Source organism: Mustela putorius, unplaced genomic scaffold (assembly GCF_011764305.1).
Source record: "Mustela putorius furo isolate JIRA1106 unplaced genomic scaffold, ASM1176430v1.1 tig00000551_pilon_pilon_pilon, whole genome shotgun sequence".
Classification (NCBI taxonomy): Eukaryota; Metazoa; Chordata; class Mammalia; order Carnivora; family Mustelidae; genus Mustela; species Mustela putorius.
Genome location: NW_025421412.1, coordinates 14,116,995 through 14,138,915, shown reverse-complemented (window position 1 = coordinate 14,138,915; position 21,921 = coordinate 14,116,995).

Genomic DNA, 21,921 nt, shown 5'->3' with positions numbered 1-21,921 from the left:
CATCTATAAACCAAGGAGAGAGGCTTCTGAATGAAACCAACCTGGCTGACATCTTGATCTGAGATATCTAGTCTCCAGAACGCATGGGAGATACATTTCTGTTGTTTGGGTCCCCCATACTGTGGTGTTTGTTATGGCAGCCGGAGTTGAAAACACGCTCCTCCTGTGTGCCTCCTGTCCTGTTTCAGCACCACCATACTTAAAACACTCTCACACCAGGTCTGTCAGCTTTTTCCCACCCAGTCAACTTTCTGCGACACTAGTTGGATGTCCTAGAATTCAGTTCAATTCTGACACAGGTTAAGTTATCACAGACCCCACAGATTAAGGACTCAGTCCCATGAGATTGCTCCCCACTTCAGAAACCAGTTACAAGCAGGAGGTCCCCAGATTACTCAACCTCTCTCTGACTTGGCAACAAATTGGAGGTTCTTATGACTCACCCTCTTTAGATTTGATTATTTGCTAGGACATCTCACAGAACTAAAGGGAAGCAAATGCATTTACCAGTTTATTATATAATAAAGAATATGATCAATGATATAGATAAATAGCCAAATGAAGAGATAAGCAAGGCAAAATATGTAAGAGTCCTATGTACTGAAGCTTTTGTCCCATTAGAGTGGGGTGTACCACATTCCCAGCATATGGATGTGTTCACCAACCCAGAATCTCTCTTGAATCTTGTTACTTTTGGTATTTTCATGGAGACTTCTTCCTGTAAGATTGTTCAATCTCCAGTCCCTCTCCATTTCCTGAATGATAGAGGGTGCGGTAGAAAGTTCCAAGCTTCTAATCATGGCTTGGTCTTTCTGGTGATCAACCCCTGTCTTGAAGCTGCTCATAAGCCCGCCAAGAGTCACCTCATCAGAACAAAAGACACTCCTATTATCCAGGAGATTTCAAGGGATTTGGGAGCACTGTGTTAGGAATCAGAGTCAAAGCCCAAATGTTAGAACAAAAGATGCTCCCTGTGCTCTTATCCGTTAGGAAATTATAAAGATTTTAGGAGCTCTGTCAGGAACCAGGACAGAGACCAATATATGTATTTCTTATGATTTCATACAGCCCTAGCAAATTAATAATACAGTGGTATGAAAAAAGATAATTTTTTTCTTTCTTATACACTTACATCTCCATCTAGAATTTATATACACTAAGATCTGAAGTTATTATATCCTTATATTATTAAGTCAATCTTTGGGATTATAATATTATAAAAACTATTACTTATAGGTCAGCCAAGAAATATATCAGAATTAGATAAATCTTTTGTTCTTCCTGAAATTGATAACTGTCTCATTCTCATTTAGTCGGTTTTCTCTGACCAGAAACTACTGGTAACTAATAGACTCTGATAGAAGTATGAATCTCTTCTCCGTACATCCAAACGCATGAATTAATTAATCAGCTGAGCCACTCAGGTGCCCCGAAAAAGATACTATCTTTGTCTAGGGCCTGAAATCGTTTAAAACTCCAAATTCTCTAACACAAGAAGAGCTGGATGCTTAATAAGAGATGAAATGGGGCACTGAACTTGAGGATCTCTCAAGTACCTCTCCTTGAGCATTTGGACCTGCAAGGTGATCAGGCTTGAGGGGAAAGAAGGAATTATTGGTGGTGGGTCCCTGCCCAAGTGTATGGTTTTGAATTTCATTAATGTAGAGGCCTTTAAATTGAAAGCTGAAGGATGGTCACGTCCCCCAAAGCCCGTGGCAGGGAGACTGGAGTTCCTAGAAACAAAGATTATTTAAGAATTAAGTAGACTAGGAGTTTATTAAGTAATTGAAGAAGTGGATTGCCAAAGAAACTCAAACCAGTGAATTATACCCTAAACCTGTTTATCTCCTTACATAATCCTCAAGCCACTATACCTCTCAATCTGAACTAGCAGGGGATTACTATTGTTATTCAGATCTTGAGACAAGTCTTCTTATCATTTCCTGTGTGGATGTGGAGAACAGTGGAAAAGGAAGGTACTCCTTGCGGGTATAAACAAGACAAAGTATCAAGAAAATCCACTAGAAGAGAACTGAGGTTGATACGTTTGCTGATGAATAACCTACTCCTGTCCAGATAGGTGTCCTGGCTATTTCTGTCCTGCTGAGTATGATTTGTGATGTCCACCAGGGAGCCCTGTGCATTGTTTCCCGGATCTCCTTTTCTGAATTAGGCTTCTTTTTTTAGCTTAAAAAATTGCTATTATTGGTTCCTTATTGATTATTGTATGTTAGGGACATTGGAAATAGATAATTTATCTTTTAAATGTGTGTTGCCGAACCAGAGACCCCTCCTAGATTCTGAGAGGTGGACAAGGTTTCACCCAGAGGTCCTGAACTTATAGCTAGTTGCAGAAATGAATTCAGTGTATGAAAGCAAGAGCAGTGCAATCTACAAGGCACCTTACATGCTGGGAGCAGCAGTGGTTGATTCAGGGCAGAAATTTTGGAGATGGATGGACCTAGTGCAAATCTGAGCTCTGTCTTCTACACTATATACCTTTGGGCACATTCACTTATCTAAACTGCCTATTTTTCTTTTTTCTTTTAAATAATTTACTTGTTTATTAGAGAGAATGAGCAGGAACACAGAGGGAGCAGGAGAAGCAGACTCCTTGCTGAGCAGGGAGTTGTTGTGGGGCTCCATCTCTGAACCCCAGGATCCCAGGATCATGACTTGAGCCAAAAGCAGATGCCTAGTGGACTGGGCCACTCAGGCACCCCTAAACTGCCTATTTTTTAAATATAAAGTAGGGATGGTAATAATCCCTACCCCGTAGATTGATGCAAAGATCACGGGATGGAGGGTAGTGTATGGGATGTCTGTAGCATAGTACCTGGTTGGAGGAAGCACACTGTCAGTGTTAGCTGTGTTGATCCCAATTCTGACGATGGGTCATGCTGCAGAGACAGACAAGCTACGGAGCTAGGTACTGAGATGTGCAGAAGTAGGTGGCATGGTTGGGACAGTTGGAATTGGTCTAAGGTTTCCTTAACATGTCAACATTTCTCCCATGGGGTCATTTTATTTGCATCAGTTTCTCTTATCAAAACCCGTACTCCGCCTCCCCATCACAATTCATTTTATAACTCTAGTCTCGTGGCTTAACACAGTGTTGTGTTATAGATGCTGAGTAAGTGGTTTTTAAATGAATATATATTTATATATATATGTATATATACTTACCACTAATTCTTTTCTTAAGTCAATATTTGTACACACGCAGACATATTTCAGAGAAATGTCGGATGTCTTATTCTCAGACATAATGGCTAAACTAACAAAGAAAGTCTTTGAAGTTATATCTTTTCTGGTTATCTGTAGAAAAATTAGCCATTTATTTCCAAGTAGGCTTCTGCAGTATTGTGGAAAAAAGGGCGTTCCTTTTCTGTGGAATGAAAATATTCTATAAAATATCTTTTCAATTTAGATCTGTGTGTGTGGTATTTGGCCAGTGTTCAAAATGGGAAGAGAAAATCTGATCTGTTGTTTTCAAAAACATTTACTATGTCTAAAAAGTAGTTTAAAATATTAATGGTGTTAATTTCTAGACTATATTTCAATGTATAGATTTAAAAAAATAAATTTAAAATTGAAGCCATTAAAAAAATCTCACTACTTTAAACTCAAGGCATGCTTTTGTCTATTAGGAAGGGCTCTTACTACATTTTGTAGGATCCATTTTTCCTTCATCATGGCACCTTGCACCATGTGAATCTTAAAATGAAGCAATTTATAAATATATATGCACATATATATAGTTTTCAATATATCAGATGCTGCCCATGTATAAATTTATTACATTTTAGAAATTACATTATGTACAAATTCCTTTCCATGAAGAGACCATTCTAACAAGCTCTTCATGGTGCCTTTAAAACTGAGATATTCTTATCCTGGAGATATACAGTAACAAGCCAGGGGAATTGTGTAGCCCTAAGGTAAACTTGACACTTGGCATATGTACCTGGGGTGTCACTTCTGCTGGATTTTTTCTCTTTTTTTTTTTAGAGAGATATGGGGCCGAAAAATGGAGGTTGGGGAGCAAAGTTAAGCATTTATTAAATGTTAATTAAAATACTTTGTAATGAAAAAGTAGACTTATTATGGAATTGGATGAAAATTGGGAGGGAGACAAACCATAAGTGACTCACTGGTAGTCTCACAAAACAAACTGAGGGTTGCTGGGGGGGAGGGGGGATGGGAGAGGGGGGTGGGGCTATGGACATTGGGGAGGGTATGTGCTATGGTGAGTGCTGTGAAGTGTGTAAACCTGGTGATACACAGACCTGTACCCCTGGGGATAAAAATATATTATATATTTATAAAAAATAAAAATAAAAAATAAATTAAAAAAAATTCTTATGGACTTTTTAAAACTAAAAACTGAGACTTCGAGAATATGTTGAATTGGACTCCCAAGCTCTGTGAGATGCCTCTTCATGCTTCTTTATCATTACTGTAAAATTTTTTACAGACTTTGCTAAAAGATAATTGTTTATTATGTTTATTTGAATTACCATATGTAGATATGACTTGCAATTTACATATCCTTTGTTGGTATAAGACATCCTAAATCAAGCATCCATATGTACATACTGAAAATAAATGCAACCATGTATGAATATGTTTGTATTTGGCACACTTTCTCCAGCACCACTGAACCTTACGTTTATCTAAGAAGAATTATATACTGATAGAAGGAATTTCTTACTCTCTAGCATCGGTAACAACCAGAATCATTAGTCTTCCACCCAAGAATGATCCATGATTTTCAACAGATTCATGAAGGTATCTGTGGTGAAATAGTATTAAGAAATTAGTGATTTAAATTTTTTTAAAAAGTTTGTCATTCACAGACTGGGAGATCTTTGAGCAAATGTCACTTCCCAAATTTGGACTCATGATTTGAAACTCAACGGCTGTTTGTATTTATTTGCATATTATTTGTTATATTTATTTCTTTACCACATCTTCTTCCTTTAGACTATGAACTTCATGAAGGTTAAGGTCTGTGTCTTATTAGCTTTAAAGTCTAAGCATCTAACAGACACATGAACAAATGTTCATCATCATTATCCCCCAGGAAAATTCAAATCAAAACCACATTGTGATACCACCTTATGGAATGGCAAAAATTGACAAGGCAAGAAACAACAAGTGTTGGAGAGGACGTGGAGGAAGGGGAGCCCTCTTACACTGTTGGTGGGAATATAAGTTTGTACAGTAACTTTGGAAAACAGTGTGGAAGTTCCTAAAAAATTAAAAATAGAGAGCCTATGACCGAGCAACTGCACTACTGGGTATTTACCCCCAGAGATACAGATGTAGTGAAAAGAAGGGCCACATGCACCCTAATGTTCATAGCAGCAATGTCCATAATAGCCAAACTGTGGAAAGAACCGAGATGCCCTTCAAAAGACAAATGGATAAAAAAGATGTGGTCTATATATACAATGGAATATTACGCAGCCATCAGAAAAGATGAATACCCAATTTTGTCTCAACATGGATGGGCCTGGAGGAGATTGTATGGAGTGAAATAAGTCAAGCAGAGAGAGTCAATTACCACATGGTTTCACTTATTTGTGGAACATAAGGAATAGCAAGAAGGACCTTAGGAGAAGGAAGGGAAAAATGAAGGGGGGAGTCAGAAGGGGAGATGAACCATGAGAAACTGTGGACTCTGAGAAACAAACAGGTTTTTGGTGGGAGAGCTGGGGGGTTGGGGTAGCCCATTAGGGCTAAGGAGGGCACCTATCGCATGGAGCACTGGGTGTTATTCACAAAAAATGAATCATGAAACAGTATAACAAAAACTAATGATATACTGTATGGTGACTAACATAGCATAGTAAAAAAATTTCAAGGTTAAGCAAAAAAAAAAAAAATTAAAAAGAAAAAGTCTAAATAATCTAATAGTATGCCTGGCTCAGTAGTAGGTGTTGAGTGGAACTGAATAACAAACACATTTGTATAACTCCCCTGAAGCATTGCCCTTGGAACCAATAGAACATTCTGTTGCACATTAGTTTGAACTTAAATGATTCAATTATCATATTTACTTGCTAATGTCATCCTATCAATTGTATTTTAGAGTTGGATGTTTTGAAGAATAGCTTCTCTTTAACAAGACAGAATCCAGACAAAGCAATAATCTGTCTTTACTCAACCCAGACTTAATATGTTAATTCTGATTTAATTTAATTTTCTTCTGCTCATGGCACTGAAATTTTCAAATGGTTCATTTGGTGCTTAATTATCAGCTAAAAATTTTACCCTATCTAGAGAGAAGCCATGCTGTGTCAAGTGGAGATAATTTATCTGGGCACAGTTCTGTTCTTCTCACAATTGTTGAGCTTTGTGTTGTTCAAGAAGAAATACTTCTGTGATTCTAGTTTAGAGATAACTGATATATTTCAGAAAGCATTTCTAAATTTCAGGGATAAATGCCATGTCTTCAGATTCTCTGTCTATATTTTGTACTGTTTCTCTCTTCTCTTAAAGGCACTTGTCATAACTGCCAAACTGCCAAAGGGTCATGGAACTTTTCCTTTCATCCAAAGGAAATTGTGTACTAAAAGAAGGGGTTTCTAATTCTTCAGCATCAATGACGGCCACACTCAACAGCCTGTTCCTTTGTGGCTTGAGAGATGTGCTATCTTGCTTTTCTTCATCCTTCCTCCACATTTCCTGTTGCTGCTGCAACAAAATACTATAGGCTTAATGACTTAAAACAAGTGTATAATCCAGAGGTCAGAAGTCCAAAAGGTTTCTCACTGGGTTAGAATCAAGGTGATAAGACTGCATTCTTTTCTTAACACTCCAGAGAAGGATCTATTACTTTTTCCAGCTTCTAGAAACTGCCCACATTCTTTGGCTTGCAGCCCCTTTCCACCGTCAAAGCCAGCAATAGATCTAGTCTTCTACACGATGCATCACATTGACCTCCTCTTATGCCTCTCTCTTTACTTTTTAGGACCCTTATGATTACAGTAGGCCCACTTACATAATGCAGGATAATTTCTGTTTTAAGGTCAGCTGATTAGCAACCTTAATTATAGGCCATATCACATGACACATTCATAGGTTTTGGAGATAAGATGTTGACGTCTTTGCTGGAGAGTGGGGAAAAGATAATTTTTCTCATGATCAAAACTCCCATTATCTTTTACTGCTCCTAAACTTTTAATTATCTTTTCATATCCTTTATTTCCTCCGTGTCACTCCTTATTCGTAGTATCCCTTATTCATCGATTTATTATGTTATATTTGTTTTTACTTTATTTAACATAGACTATATACCTGTGTGTGTGTGTGTGTATGTGCACGCCTATGCCAGATGAAGCCTTTTAAAAATACTACCACTTTGGGGCGCCTGGGTGGCTCAGTGGGTTAAGCCGCTGCCTTCGGCTCGGGTCATGATCTCGGGGTCCTGGGATCGAGTCCCACGTCGGGCTCTCTGCTTAGCAGGGAGCCTGCTTCCCTCTCTCTCTCTCTGCCTGCCTCTCCATCTACTTGTGATTTCTCTCTGTCAGGTAAATAAATAAAATCTTAAAAAAAAAATAAATAAATAAAAATACTACCACTTTATAAGAGCTCTATAAGATTGTCCTAAGATAGGGGGCGCCTGGGTGGCTCAGTGGGTTAAGCTGCTGCCTTCGGCTCAGGTCATGATCTCAGGGTCCTGGGATCGAGTCCCGCATCGGGCTCTCTGCTCAGCAGGGGGCCTGCTTCCCTCTCTCTCTCTGCTTGCCTCTCTGTCTACTTGTGATTGCTCTCTGTCAAATAAATAAAATCTTTAAAAAAAAAAAAAAGATTTTAAGATTGTCCTAAGATAGACACTGTTTTCCTTCTCATTTTATAGATGAGGAAATTGGGGCTCAGAGAAAATAGTAATTTGTCTAACTAATTGTTCAACAACCAATATAATTCTTTCTCATTCATACCTTTTACTTATGATGAAAAGAAAAACAACTAAAGAAATAATCAGGAAGGAAGAGATGCTTATTTAAACGTCTTCTGTGAGGTATAGGTAAAATTGTCATCTTTTCCTAGATAGAGTCTAAAAACTGAGAGGACTTGCCCAATGTCAAACAACTATGTTGGAACAACAAAGCTTATGACCTTTGTGTCATAGAACACTGTCTTGCCCAATGAATATTTATAAGTTTGGCTATACGTTGCCACTGCTTTCTCTTTGTTATTGATTGGCTGGTTATTAAACATAGCAAGGGTGCGTATTGCATTTTGGTGTGTGTTTATTGAATTTGTATTCACTCGTGTGGTAGTTAGTAGCCTATCCTGACCCTGAACTGTCCTTTACTACAAAGAAGTGTTCAGTTTGTATTTCAGTCTCTTCTTTTGATTTTATTTTACACTGGATGTTTCTGCTTAATGAAGGTCATTGCTTGTGAACAGTGTCTTTGGTCTTCTGGAACACCAGCCTAAGAATCAGAGTGATGAGCCAGCTGATGGAAGTATTATAAGAGCATCTGTTTTTCCCATAGATAGATAAGGAATTTCATTTAAAATTAATTAATTAATTAATTTTCAGGGTTTTATTTTTTTTATTTAGCATGGGGAGAGACAATGAAAGAGAGGGAGAGAATCTTGAGCAGGCTCCATGCCTAAAGTGGGGCTCGACCCCACGACCCTAAGATCATGACCTGAGCTGAAATCAAGAGTCAAACACTTAACTGACTGAGCTACCCAGGTGCCCCTAGATGAGGAATTTTATGACATGGTCTTTTGGCTTTCTCCTTTATTTTCTTCTCTACATGTAAATAATAAGGGCAGGCAGGAAATTCTTTTTCAATTCTGTGAGGATCAGATTTGAACAAAGTAATAGAACACAGGCACGTTTTCTAGTAAAATTATCTTCAGATTTCATGTTAAAGAAACATTTGGGTTAGTAATAATCTTACCCCACAGCATGGATTAAGTTAGCCCTTGAGAAACACACTAGAATGAGGGGTGCTGAGAGACGTTTTGCTGTTTGTTTTGTTTTAAAGATATATTTGCATTGAAGTAGGCAGCCTTTGGAGGAACTCTTCCTTAAAGTGAACTCACAGTGCCTTATTTTTCATAAGGCTATCATCAATCCTTGAAAAATGCAATTACTTACAAAACAAAATGTAGCCTCTAGCAATTTACCTGAAGTATTCCTGTTCATATTGTTGTTTCAGAGTATTGTTGTTTTCAGTTTAGACAGGTTGTTTTTTCTTTTCTTTTTTTTTTTCCCTAGTGCCTATTTGTCTTAGTGACTAGATTAATTTTTAAGTGTGTGTGTGTGTTTGTGTGTATATCTGTTGCTCAGTATAATTTATTGGAGCAGCATGAGGATGTTATGTTACTAATGGATTTCAAAAACCACAGGTGTGCAAGAATTTTATTTGGCTGGTAGAATTCATTTCCACCACACCCATAGTCACCATTTCCATTTTCCTACCATTTCCTTCATGTGTACTAGAGGACAGTTAACCATATTGTTCATCTGAGTGTATTTGATCCCTTATCTATGATAAAGTCCTTTGTTGGAATCGGCTGTGCTTTGACCATACTAAATATTACTTATAAAAATAAAACCAAGAGAAACAGGTACTGTAATTCTGTGTTTGTATATTCTTTTTTTTTTTTTAAAGATTTTATTTATTTATTTGACAGATAGGGATCACAAATAGGCAGAGAAGCAGGCAGGCGGGGGGGTGGGGTGGGGTGGGGAAGCAGGCTCCCCACTGAGCAGAAAGCCTGATGCGGGGCTCAATCCCAGGACTCTGGGATCATAACCCACTGAGCCACGCAGGCACCCTGTGTTTCTGTATTCTTGCTGGAGGATTGGAAATGTGCTACCACTTGAGCACATTTTACCCCAACTTCTGATAGTAACAGTGGACCATCAGTCAGCAGGTAAGACAGACAGCCTGTTACAGTTCCACCTCCTGTAATCCCAGTCTTTAGGCATTAATGGACCTTTTGTAATCCCCTCCCCTTGCGTAACTTTCTTCTGACATACAGAATATGGAAACATTAGAGGAATATCACTTCCATGATTAGGTTACAAGAGATAGTGACTTCTGTCTTGATAGTGGCCTCTGTTGGCTTTTCTGCTTGTACACATTGGTGAAGCAAGCTCTCACTTTGGAGAGGTCCCTGTGGCAAGGAAAGAGGCTGGGTTCCAGCCAACAAGGAACTGAATCCTGTAAATGACTACATAAGCTTGAAGTGGGTTCTTCTTAAGTCAAGGCTACAGCTGGGACCACAGCATTGACACCTTCATTATAGCCTGTGAGAGATCCTGAAGATCCTATGAGATGATAAGCCACATTGTTTTAAGCTGCTTTAAGTTTTGTGCTAATTTGTTATGTAGAAATATACAGTCGATGTAGCCTGATTCCCTGGATTTATCTGCCTAAGCTTCCATTCTGTCGTGAAATGTAAGATGACATTGCCAAACAAAAGCGTGTCATGGTTGACCATTCATCCCAACCATATTCATGCCTCATTATGTTCTTTTGCTGCCTTTTTTCCACCTAAGACCCAGGCTTGATGAAATTCTCATTGTTTCATCAGCCAGTATTCAGAAAATTGAATCTTATAAATTCAACCAGTCACCTGAAGAAAGTACCCCCGGGTACATATTCCAACTTTGAAATTTGGGGGAATTTTAAAATTTTATACTGTAGGGTCCCCTAATCTTTAGCATCTATAATAAAGCCCTTGCTTCTGACTGGATCACAGTTAACATTAATAAGAAATTAATAATATCAGAAAAGATGCTAGTCAGGGATACCATGTTGCTTTTGGCTTAGAATTCAAAGGAATGGAATACATTACACAAATCTGTGATTAGGAAAAATTTCAACTTCTATCCTCTGCTACCTTTTGCTAGATCTCTTTGTCCCCAGTCACTTTTTAGATCTTAAATGAATGACATCCTCTCCAGGTACTTTAGCGGACATCCTCCTTCCCTTTCCGCCTCCCGCTGTGAGTAAACTGGTTGCCAGCACCCTGTTCTTTCCATTCCAGGGTTCTTATACTGAAAAGCTAGCATTTAATTATTGGTATCTCCCAATAGGCTTCAAGCCCATTAAAGCAAGGAGTATAAATGTCTTATCCATCCAGTATCTCTAGCACCTAGAATGCTCTTTGGTATAGAGTAAGCACTCATTAAGTATTTTGTTGAAGAAATAAATAAATTTAAATGTCAATAAAATGCAATCAGAGCAGTCCTACCAGTGGAGTCAGCAAAAATGTGGAAGGAGATGCTTGCCCCAGAAAATCTACAGTTCATGGAAAACTACTAACGCTTGCTTTCATGGAAGCATTACAGCAAGCACCCTATCAGAAAATTTAAGAATTTTGGGTATAGATTGTGCAAAAGAGAAAGCCATCCAGGGAGGTGTAATATTCAAAATCCATTAGAGTCAGTGGGAGGACCTATTTACTCAGCATCTGGAGGTGTTGGCTATTCATATAACACTGAAAGCTGTGGGTTGTATCCTATTCATTGGGTCTGAGGGAAAGTGCTTCCAAGTACATCAGCATTTGAAATAGTGCTAATCAATGATTAACCATGTAAGATGAAACCTAACTCTGATTGTGACATAATTGGCCAATATGCCTTCCATAGCATTTTCCCCCAAAGAACTATTTGTCAAGGTTACTGAAACCAACATGCATACTTGTGGATTCAGCGAAATAGCACACACTGTTCAGCCATGAAAGTCTCCCTCACAGAGAGACTTTGGCTTGTCTTCATGGGACTGTAGGAATGTATTTTACCACCCAGAGAACAGGCAGGGCAGTTAGAGGAACCCAGCTTCAAAAGGGTCTCAGCTGATTTCCCAGGGCACTTTTCAGAGTGGTGTGCACTTCTGAGAATAGCCAGTCTCCCGATGTCTCGATCTCTTCAGGCCACACATGCTCTTGAAATTGGACTTACTGTTCAAAGAAGAATACAAGTGAATTGTATTAGATACACTGATTAGATAACTAATCAGTGTTCTTTTTTTTTTTTTTTCTGTTTCTTTCCAATTCTTTTTTTTTTTTTTTTTTTTTTTTTTTTATTTTTGATAAACATATATTTTTATCCCCAGGGGTCTTAATCACATGTGGCAGTTGGGTTTATGTTACAGATGAAGGTCAAGGAAGCTTGTTTTTTTTGTTGTTGTTGTTTTGTTTTGTTTTTAAGTTTTTACTTAAATTTCAGTTAGCTAACATACAGTGTAGTATTAGTTTCAGGTGTACAGTTTCCAACACTCAGTGATCATCAGGTGCCTTGAATACAGACAACCTACAGGGAAAGAAATTCAACAAACTTAGAGTTTACAAAAAATTAAAATTTCATGACAATTTATATCCTAGAACAGTCTGTCCTTCACTGACTAGTGATATCCTAAATGTTATGTTGCCCATAAATAGAAAATTGTAAACTTAAATAAAAGGTTTGATTTTCTGTTCAGTTGAATGTTTGACTTTCATTTTCTTCTGAATTTGCAATACTCTTAAAGTATTAGTGCAATTTTCAGTTAACATTTTCTGAGTTACTTTTGGGCTGCCAAGTTAAAGTTAAAAAGTAGAACAGTGGGTTCTTAGGTTTTTACCTTTTTTCCCATTATTTGAAATACCCAGGTGAAGTGTGTTTGTCCTGTATTATATTTTTAAGGAAGGTATTGTGGCGGTGTTCTGTTTGTTTTAAGATCATATTGTTCTTTGGTTAAGTTTATTTCTCTCCCTTTTCGAACAACTCTCTCCAAATATGCTACATAACATTTCAAAAATTTAAATAAAATGTCACAACACCTTTTGAAAAATAAAATATCCAGGGGTATCCTATTTCAACCCCATGAAGATTGAGATTCATTCCACTTCTGAAAGTATATTAATGGTGTAGCTTGGTGCAAGTTTTAGCTTGCCAGTCATCTTTCTTTAAAGCAAGTTTATTTTTCAGATAGGTGTTGTTGAACTTTATTGCAGCATAAGACAAAAATTTCAACCACCATCTCCATTTCAGTTCAGCAGAAGTAAAGGAGGAAGAGAAAAATTTCCAAAGAAAAGTCACTTTAATTGTTAATGCCAAGACCATGATATGTTTGTTAAGCAGACTAAAGAAAATCTATTCATTTGAAAACCAAATAATGTTGGTGTACATGTTGACTGGAGTTGTAAAAATCCAGTTCAGAAAATCATTGAAGTAGTTATTTTAAAGGAAACCATTTAAGTCCAATTCAGATGGTACAGGAAGTGAAGCTAAAACCCTTTCTTGTTAGTTGTTGGCTAAGGTACTATAATAAATCTTACCCTGTGCTTCTGAAGAGATTAGTTGGGTATTTGAAAAGAATATTCTGCTGTGTCCTAAGCATAGACCCCAAATCTTCGGAGTCCCGACAATCACAAATTTCCTTGCCTGGGTTAAATAGTCTTTCTTGTTCTTGCCATTATTCATGTCAATCCTGTAGCTACACTGAGTCAGGCTGCTGAAATTAGTATTGAAATGAATCCAATTTCCCAAGCCTATTGTTTTTCATCATGCTCATAACAGATGTTAAGACTTGAAAAGGTTTGAGCTGAACACGTCTGTGGTTCCAAGTTAAGCACGGAAAAGCCAGCCTACATGTTACTGTCACGGTCTGTACTCTTGTAAATCCTATAATGTTTGGTGTGAGATGATTCTGCTAGTGTTGATCAAACCTGCTTATCAATCTGGCATTGTGATAAGACTTTGGAAAGTCTTGGCACACCATTTGCCTGGGAGGCACAGAAGAGGGTCTTCTCAAGCAGAATTATCATTTATATGCAAGATGATGTTTCTGGAATTATCATCGATAAAATGCAGGGTCTCCAGCTCAAAACTTGTACGTTCATTTGCCTTCTGTATAAAGTGCAAGATGTTCTTTTTTTAGACCTAGGTAAGGGGAAAATTGACATTAAACAATTCTAGGCAATAATGAACTTTTTACTTACCTAGGTGTTATTTTGGCTTTCCTTTCCTTCACATGGATATAATAATGAAATCTAAAATCCTTGGAGGGCGTTTTAGCACCTGCTAATGTATTCTCTTAGTGCAACACAGTGAAGAGAGAGGGTTTGCAAGCTTCTAGCATTATTAAAAATCAATTTACCAGTTACCCTGTAGTGTTCTCATTTTCCTGGGTCTCAGAGATGTTCCCCATTGCTTCCTCCCTGTCCTGTTTTATCTGGAAATTGTTTTTCAACTTAAATATTTCAGAAATAGCATTGCTTTTGAAAGTTATTAATAGGAAAATTTATTTGGGAAGATTCTTTCTTTCCCCTCAGCAATCTCAAGATCTTGTTCCCTTTTATGTTAACCTTTTTCACTGAGAAGCATGTTTTTATTTATTTCTGTAATTCTGATTTCTACTTCCTGTGGGTTAGGAAGATAATCAAATCTTTTGGTTAAAGGTCAAGTAGGATTAAGAGAGCAAGTGAAAGATTATGAACTGTGACAATAACTAGCATCTTTCCATCTTTTTTTTTTTACATTTTTTATATTATTACTAAGGATTTGAAAGCAGGGTTTGATTTGGTATAATTAAAAAATTTATTATTAATAATTCTATTAAAATGAGAATGTTATAAAATAAAAATGTTGACCATTCCAACCCATCTGGGGAAGCTGGCAGTCTTTAACTGCAAGAGTGTTCAGAATAATTGGGGTGCCTGGGTGGCTCAGTCAGCTGAGCATCTGACTTCAGCTCAGGTCATGCTCTTGAGGTCCTGGGATAGAGCTCCTTGTTCTATTCTGTGCTCAGTGGGAGTCTGCTTCTCCCTCTCTTTCTGCCTCTCCCTCTGCTCATACTCTCTCTCTATCTCTCAAATACATAAATAAATAATTAAAAGAGAATGTTCAGAATAACAGAAGAAATCAAACTGATAAATACTAAGGGCTTATAGTGTCTTCTGCCATAATATATTTTTAGCACTAATATTTATTACTTTAGTCAATGCAATTTAAATAATAGCTATAAAATAATAATAGCTATAAAGAGAAAATAGCTTTATAAAAGGGAAAATATGGGGGCAATGTTATCACTATTTGTAGATGGTATGATTATATACCTGAGAAACCCTAAACTGTCTGTTATTGAGCTCCTGGAAAAATGACAAAATTCAGCAAGCTGGCTGAATTCAGCAAACTAATAGATGATTAATAGCATTATAATTGAGAGTATCAGCACAATTTAGGGAATAGAATAGAAAAAAATATAATAGCAAAAAAAAATATGAGAAATGTACCAGGCATAGATGAACAAGACTTACAATGTCTGCTGGGTTTTCTCCTTCCTTCCTCCCTTCCTTCCTTCCTTCTCTCTTTCTTCTGTCTTCCCTTCCTCCTTCTCTCTTTCCTTTCCTTTCCCTTTCCTTTTTCTTTTCTTCTCTCTTTCTCTCTCTCTTTCTTTCTTCCTTTCAATCTTGACTCAGTGGAAAGACAGAAGTTCTACTTGGATAAGAACGTTCAGTATTGTGAAGAGGTCAGCTCTCTATAAATGTGTCTGTAAATTCACTGCTTTCCCAATAAAATTGCCAATAAGAAGATGTATTAGTTATATATTGCAGCATAACAAATTAACCCAAATTTAGTGACTTAGAACAACAATAAGCATTTATTAATTCACACAGTTTCTGTGTGTTTGGAATTTAGTTGGGTGGTTTTGGGTTGGAGTCTCTTATGAAGTGTCGGCAAGACTGCAGTCATGTGCCGTCATGACTTGGGCTGAAAGATTCACTAAGATGTTTGTTCTCATGACCATGGTAGTTGGCAGGGGTCCTCAGTTCCTCCCATGTGAGTCTCTCCAGAGGCTGCTCAAATGTTTTCACAACATGGCAGTCGCTTCTCCCAGAGTGAGTGATCCAAGAGAGAGGATAATGTGGAAGAAGCAATGTCTTTTATGACCTAGTTTTGAATGTTACACACTGTTAACTTTTGCAGGATGCTATTGACCACACAGGTCATTCTTAGTTAAAGTGAGAGGAGACTACCTAAGGGCATGAATTCTGGGAGTCATGGATCACTAGGGACCGTCTTGGAGGCTGGCTACTACAGAAGGTTTGAATATGGGGAAATCAATCTTGATGGTTATTAAAGGAAATGAAAATCCGAGAATAGCCAGGAAGTCTTTTGGAATGAAAAAAGTTAACACTTATTTAAAAATTACTCTTTACGGGGCACCTGGGTGGCTCAGTGGGTTAAAGCCTTCGGCTCAGGTCATGATCCTGCTCTCTGCTCAGCAGGCAGCCTGCTTCCTTCTCTCTCTCTGCCTACTTGTGATCTATGTCTGTCAAATAAATAAATAAAATCTTTTTAAAAAATTACTCTTTACCAGGCACTATTATAACCATTCTGTATGCATTATATCAGTTATGCCTCCTCATATCCCTACAAGATAGTTATTATTATTATTATCCCTATTACAGATGAGGAAGGGAGGCACAGTATATAACTTCACCAAGATCTCACAGTAAGGGGCAGAGGCAGGATCTCTACCCAGGCAAGTGTGGCTCTAGAGCTCAAGTCCTTAAGTCTTGGTGGAAAGGGAAGGTGTGCCTTCTAGACCCAGTACATGTTTAGTCTATGATAATAAAAATAGTTCTGGGATAGAAACAGAGAGATAAATTAATGGAATCAAATAGAGATATAGGTTCAATCCATGTGAGAATTTTGTGTGGATGGTGGATGACATTTCAAAATTGTGCAGAAAATTTATTAAATGTTATTGTAATAGCTTGGCTAGCCATTTGGGAAAACAAATTAGCTATAATCATTCTTTTTTTTTTTTAAAGATTTTATTTATTTATTTGACAGAGATAAATCACAAGCAGACGGAGAGGCAGGCAGAGAGAGAGGAAGGGAAGCAGGCTCCCCGCCGAGCAGAGAGCCCGACGTGGGACTCAATCCCAGGACCCTGAGATCATGACCCGAGCCGAAGGCAGCGGCTCAACCCACTGAGCCACCCAGGCACCCCATCTATAATCATTCTTTATGTTAAACTTCCATGGATAAAGTATTATAATATAAAAATATGAGGGCATCCAGGTGGCTCATTTGGTTAAGCTTGATTTTGACTCAGGTCATGGTCTCAGGGTTGTGAGATAGAGCCCCACTTTGGGCTCTGTGCTGGGCGCAGAGCCTGCTTAGGATTCTCTCTCTCTCTCCCTGTCTTCTTCTAGAATATATAAATAAGTCTTTAAAATGTTATTAAAATTTTTAATAACCAGTGGGGAAAATTCTTTTCTTTTTTAAGAAGCCTCCATGACCAAAGTGGGTCTTGGGCTCAACACCCTAAAATCAAGAGTCACATGCTCTACTGACTAAGCCAGCCAGGTGCCCCAGGAAGACTCTCTTAATCAGTAAATCATATAGCAAGACAGTGATTATTTTGACTACATATGCAAAACATGCCATAAGCAATCAAAAGATAAGCAACAAACCCGGGAAAAAGATATGCCTTCGCTTATGCAACTGACAAAGCTCTAATTTCCTCCTTAAAAAGAGTTCTTACAAAATCAGAAAGGAAAGACATATAATTCAATGAAAAATCATAAAGATAGTGATTGACAAAAAAATATAAAGTATTCATAAACAAGAAGAATGCTCATCCTCCTATTTAAAGAAATTAAACTTAATTTTCACTTATCACATTGGGATATGGAAGAGATTTAAATTTTGCTACTTTATGGTATCACTAAGGATGTAGGGAAGGGGTAACTCTTACCTACTACTGACGATATCTCTCAGATTAAAAGCCACTCTGATCTTTTTACCTAGTATTTTTATTATTAGATATTTATTCTAAATGGCTGCTCCCATCGATGTCTATGCACACTTATGTTTATTACACCATGGCTGGAAACAGTAAAAAAACAAGCAAATAAAGAAAACTGGTTATAACTACCAGGTAAAAAAAAAAAACTAGGTATGCATCCATTAAAGAGTATTAGCTGCTGGGGGTGTGCTGATAGGAAATGAAAAGTTCCTTAGATTCCAATTGGGGAACTAACTAGTTAAATGCAGAACACTGGCTGTTATAAATTCCCCTTTCTTTAACATAACAACAAAGTACTTAGCCACATTTATGTCTATGAGTTTGAAATTTCTGGAATTCCTCTCTCAATGAGAAGCTGTAAAAGTGGATGGTTTTGAAGAAGGAGATAGTATTGAGTAGAAGGAAAACATGATTTCATTGTATTTCATCTTAGTCTTTTTGACTTTCTTTTGTCATGTGTCTGAATTGCTATTATAATAAAAAGTAATTAATAATTTAAAAATGTAGACTGTAGTAGGATTTGGTTTTATGATACATGGTCTGAAACTCCATATATCACTGAGTTTATTGTCTGGTTCCTCTGAAAAATTGTCACTATAAATTAGGTGAAAATGAAAAATAATAATATGTGTTATTCTTACAACAATGTAAAATCTATAGAGGGGACTTGAACAAGGTAATTTAGAGACTGTGAGATTCTAGGTAATTTTCAATTTCTCATACCTCTTTACCATTAGCATTAGAAGTTTTATTTAAAGTACCCTGATATAAACCCTGCTAAAATGGAATTATAGAACTCCTTGCTTTCAAATACACAATCGTATTGTATGTCCCTATTTCTAAGTATACTAGCCCAGACTTTTGTGATTTTAAGTGATCATTTTCAGATGATCACTAACTTACCCATGTACCTAAGCTATATAATTTTTTTCTCATAGAAAATATCAACATTCATTTAAAGTGAGAGTCCATTGAAAAATTTAAGCAACTCCACCGAAAACTGAAATGAGAATATGTCCACCTTTAAGAATTGGCATAAAGTATATGTAACTGGCTAAATTTGGACAATTTGAACATCAAAAAAGAAATATGAAAAGGGATTATAAGACATTAAATAAAAAATAAAAGCATGAATCTATAGTGACATATATTACATTTGTATATATATACCTATATTTGTATAGAGAGGTCCCTTTTTAGAAGAATCCCTTTAATAGAAGATCCTTATTAAAAGAAAGCTAGTAAGTATGGAAGAAGAGATCAAATAAGAAAATCACAGTGTGGTAACCCTCAATTCAATAATCAATCCATCAAAAATCATCCGTTAATACTAACCCTTTTGGATAAAGATGGCTGGGAACAGGATATTCGCATGGTCTCAAAGTATCTCCTTGCTGATTACTTATGTTCTTGTAAAGTGAAAACTTTTGCAGCTGTGCAATGCAGGTCACCTTATTCATGTGATCAAACTTAGTACCACCAGTAGTAGAACAATCTGATATTATATGTCTCCTGATTTGATGTAATATGACCTAACTAATATTCTTGCCAAATATGTTAAACCAAATCTAATCATAGGGGAACAATCAGACAAATCCAGAAAGTGGGATATTGTGACAGACAGCTGGCCTGGATAGATAACTAACTAACTAACTAACTAACTAACTAACATGAAACACACACACAACAAAAGCAGAAGGAATATTTAAATTATAATGATTCAGGGGCACGTTGGGGGTGTCGTTGGTTAAGTGTCCGACTCTCTGTTTCAGCTCAGGTCATGATCTCAGGACCCTGGGATCAAGCTCCATGTTGGCCTCCGTGCTCAGTGTGGAGTCTGCTTGGGATTTTCTCTCTCCCTTTCCCTCTGTCCCTCCTGCTCATCCTGTCTCTCTCTGAAATAAATAAATAAAATCTTCAAAAAAAAAAAACCACAACGATTTACAGAAACCTAAGAACCAAATGTGGTGCGTGAAATTTTGACATTGGATTAAAAATGAAAAAGAGAGAAAACTGTAAGAGACATTTTGAGGTTTGGGAGGAACTGGAATAATTTGAACATCGATTATATCACAGATCCTAAATTGAAGTACTGTTGGGCTTCTTAAGGGCAATAATGGTTTTGTAGTTACTTAGGAAAATATTTTTATTCTCAGAAGATGGAAATGAAAGGAAAAGTATATGGAGAGAGAGAGAAAGCAAATATGGCAAATAATAATGGATGGATCTAGGGGAAGGGCGCACTGGTATTCACTCTAATATTCTCTAGCTTTGAAATTTTGCAAAATGAGAAGAAGGACATTAAGTATGGGTTAATGCCCTGCACTATATCTGATGTCCCTGGTGCTGAATTCATCCTTACTCTCAGGGCCAAGGTATAACCTTTGAGAAAGGGTCTTTGAGAAGGAACTAACTAGGCAAGATGAGTAGGGCTCTTATTTTTACTAGAAACAAATTATGACTGCTAATATGAATGAATGTACTTCTGGGGCAGCTTTATCCATGGTCACTTTTTTTCTCCTAAACCTGTGTATTTGATGGGATTATTTGTACTCTAGAATTGTCTGACAGTCAGAGTCTTGAACAGCTTATCGTAAGCATATTTCCTTTTAAAATTTTTGGATTGGAGTTCTGTGTAGAAATGTGGAAATCCACTTCATTATATAGGCAAAGTACACTTCTAGAAAGCCTTGGTCCTCATTAGTTTTTCTTTTAACCATTTACTGGTTCTCAATTAGCTAGTTTCCCAGAACAGCACCGGGAAACATATTAAAAATGCAAATGCATCACTAACTCTGCGAGTGGGATCCTGCAGTCTGGCTCTAACGAGGCTCAGTGGATGAAATTGACAGGTCCTCTTCTTGACGATATAGGTTGTCAGGAGTGGTCACCAGGGGTCTGGGTGCTGTGGAGAGGAGAGGGGGAACATCACACAGATTGTGGGACTTCTTCATGCCCTTGGTCTGAATACGCTGAAAGTACTGAAAAATTCTAAGGACGTTGACCTAATAAGGCAGAACAGGAGAAGGTGAATTAAAAGCTCCAAAGATAACCAGTTGCAAAACAGTCTATCCAGTACTAGTCTCCAGCAGGTGTGGGTAAAGCCCTCCCAACCTGTGCCAAGGGAAGACCCAGCAGAGGAGAAGTTAGCAGTAAAGTAGGAGAGGTAGGGGGTGGAGGAACAGTGACATATAGAGGCCCCCCTCCGCCCCACCCATCCTACCACCGGTCAGGGCTGAGGGTCCAAAGGCGAGCCTGGGAAGTGACTTAGTCTAGGTCATCCAGACAGAAAGTGAGGACACACGTTACGAGGGCAGGGCAGAGATGAAGTGAACCGTGTGCTTGGCCAGGGCAGAGCTGCTCTTAAGCAGAGGTGGGGAGGGTGGGAGTTACACCCACTCTTGGAGGACTGGGTGCTGGCACAATCTGAGAAGCAGTGAGGAACCTTCCTGGGGAGGTTAAAAAGACATTCTGCAGGGAGGGAACAAAAAGACTCAGTGTACCTAAGCATCTGGGCCCAAAGGGTAGGTAGGCATCCAGTGGGTATTTTGTAGGATTTACTGACCGAAGTAGGGGAGAAGGGGAAGATGCCTTTCTCAGTGTTCCTTTTTTTTTTTTTTTTGAAAGATTTTATTTTATTTATCCATTTGAGAGAATGAGAGAGAAAGAGGGAGAGGGAATGTGCTGTGGGGAGGGGCAGAGGAAGAGAGAGAGAGAAGCGTACTCCTCGCTGAGCAGGGAGCCAGGATGACACAGGGTTCAATCCCAGGGTCTGAGATCATGAGCTGAAGGCAGATGCTTCACCGACTGAGCCACCCAGGTGCCCCGGTGCTCCTGTCTTTGGGTGGAGGACAAATGGGATTAATGCTGGATCCCTCTAGGACTTTCGGAAAATTTAGACCTTTAAGCTGACTGTGGGAAAGGAGCAGAGAAGCCAGGCAAATCTGATATTAATATAGGCAGAAAGAAGCAGGGGAAGGCACTGAAAATATTTCAGTCACCCACTCTCAGAATGAAAGCTGCTAGTGTCTTGTCAGACTAGGCTTCTGTTCATATCAAGGCTGGCTTACATTTGGGGTAGCCACCATTATGAACAGATGTGAGAGGTTAGGAGCAGTAGGGAATTATTACCAGG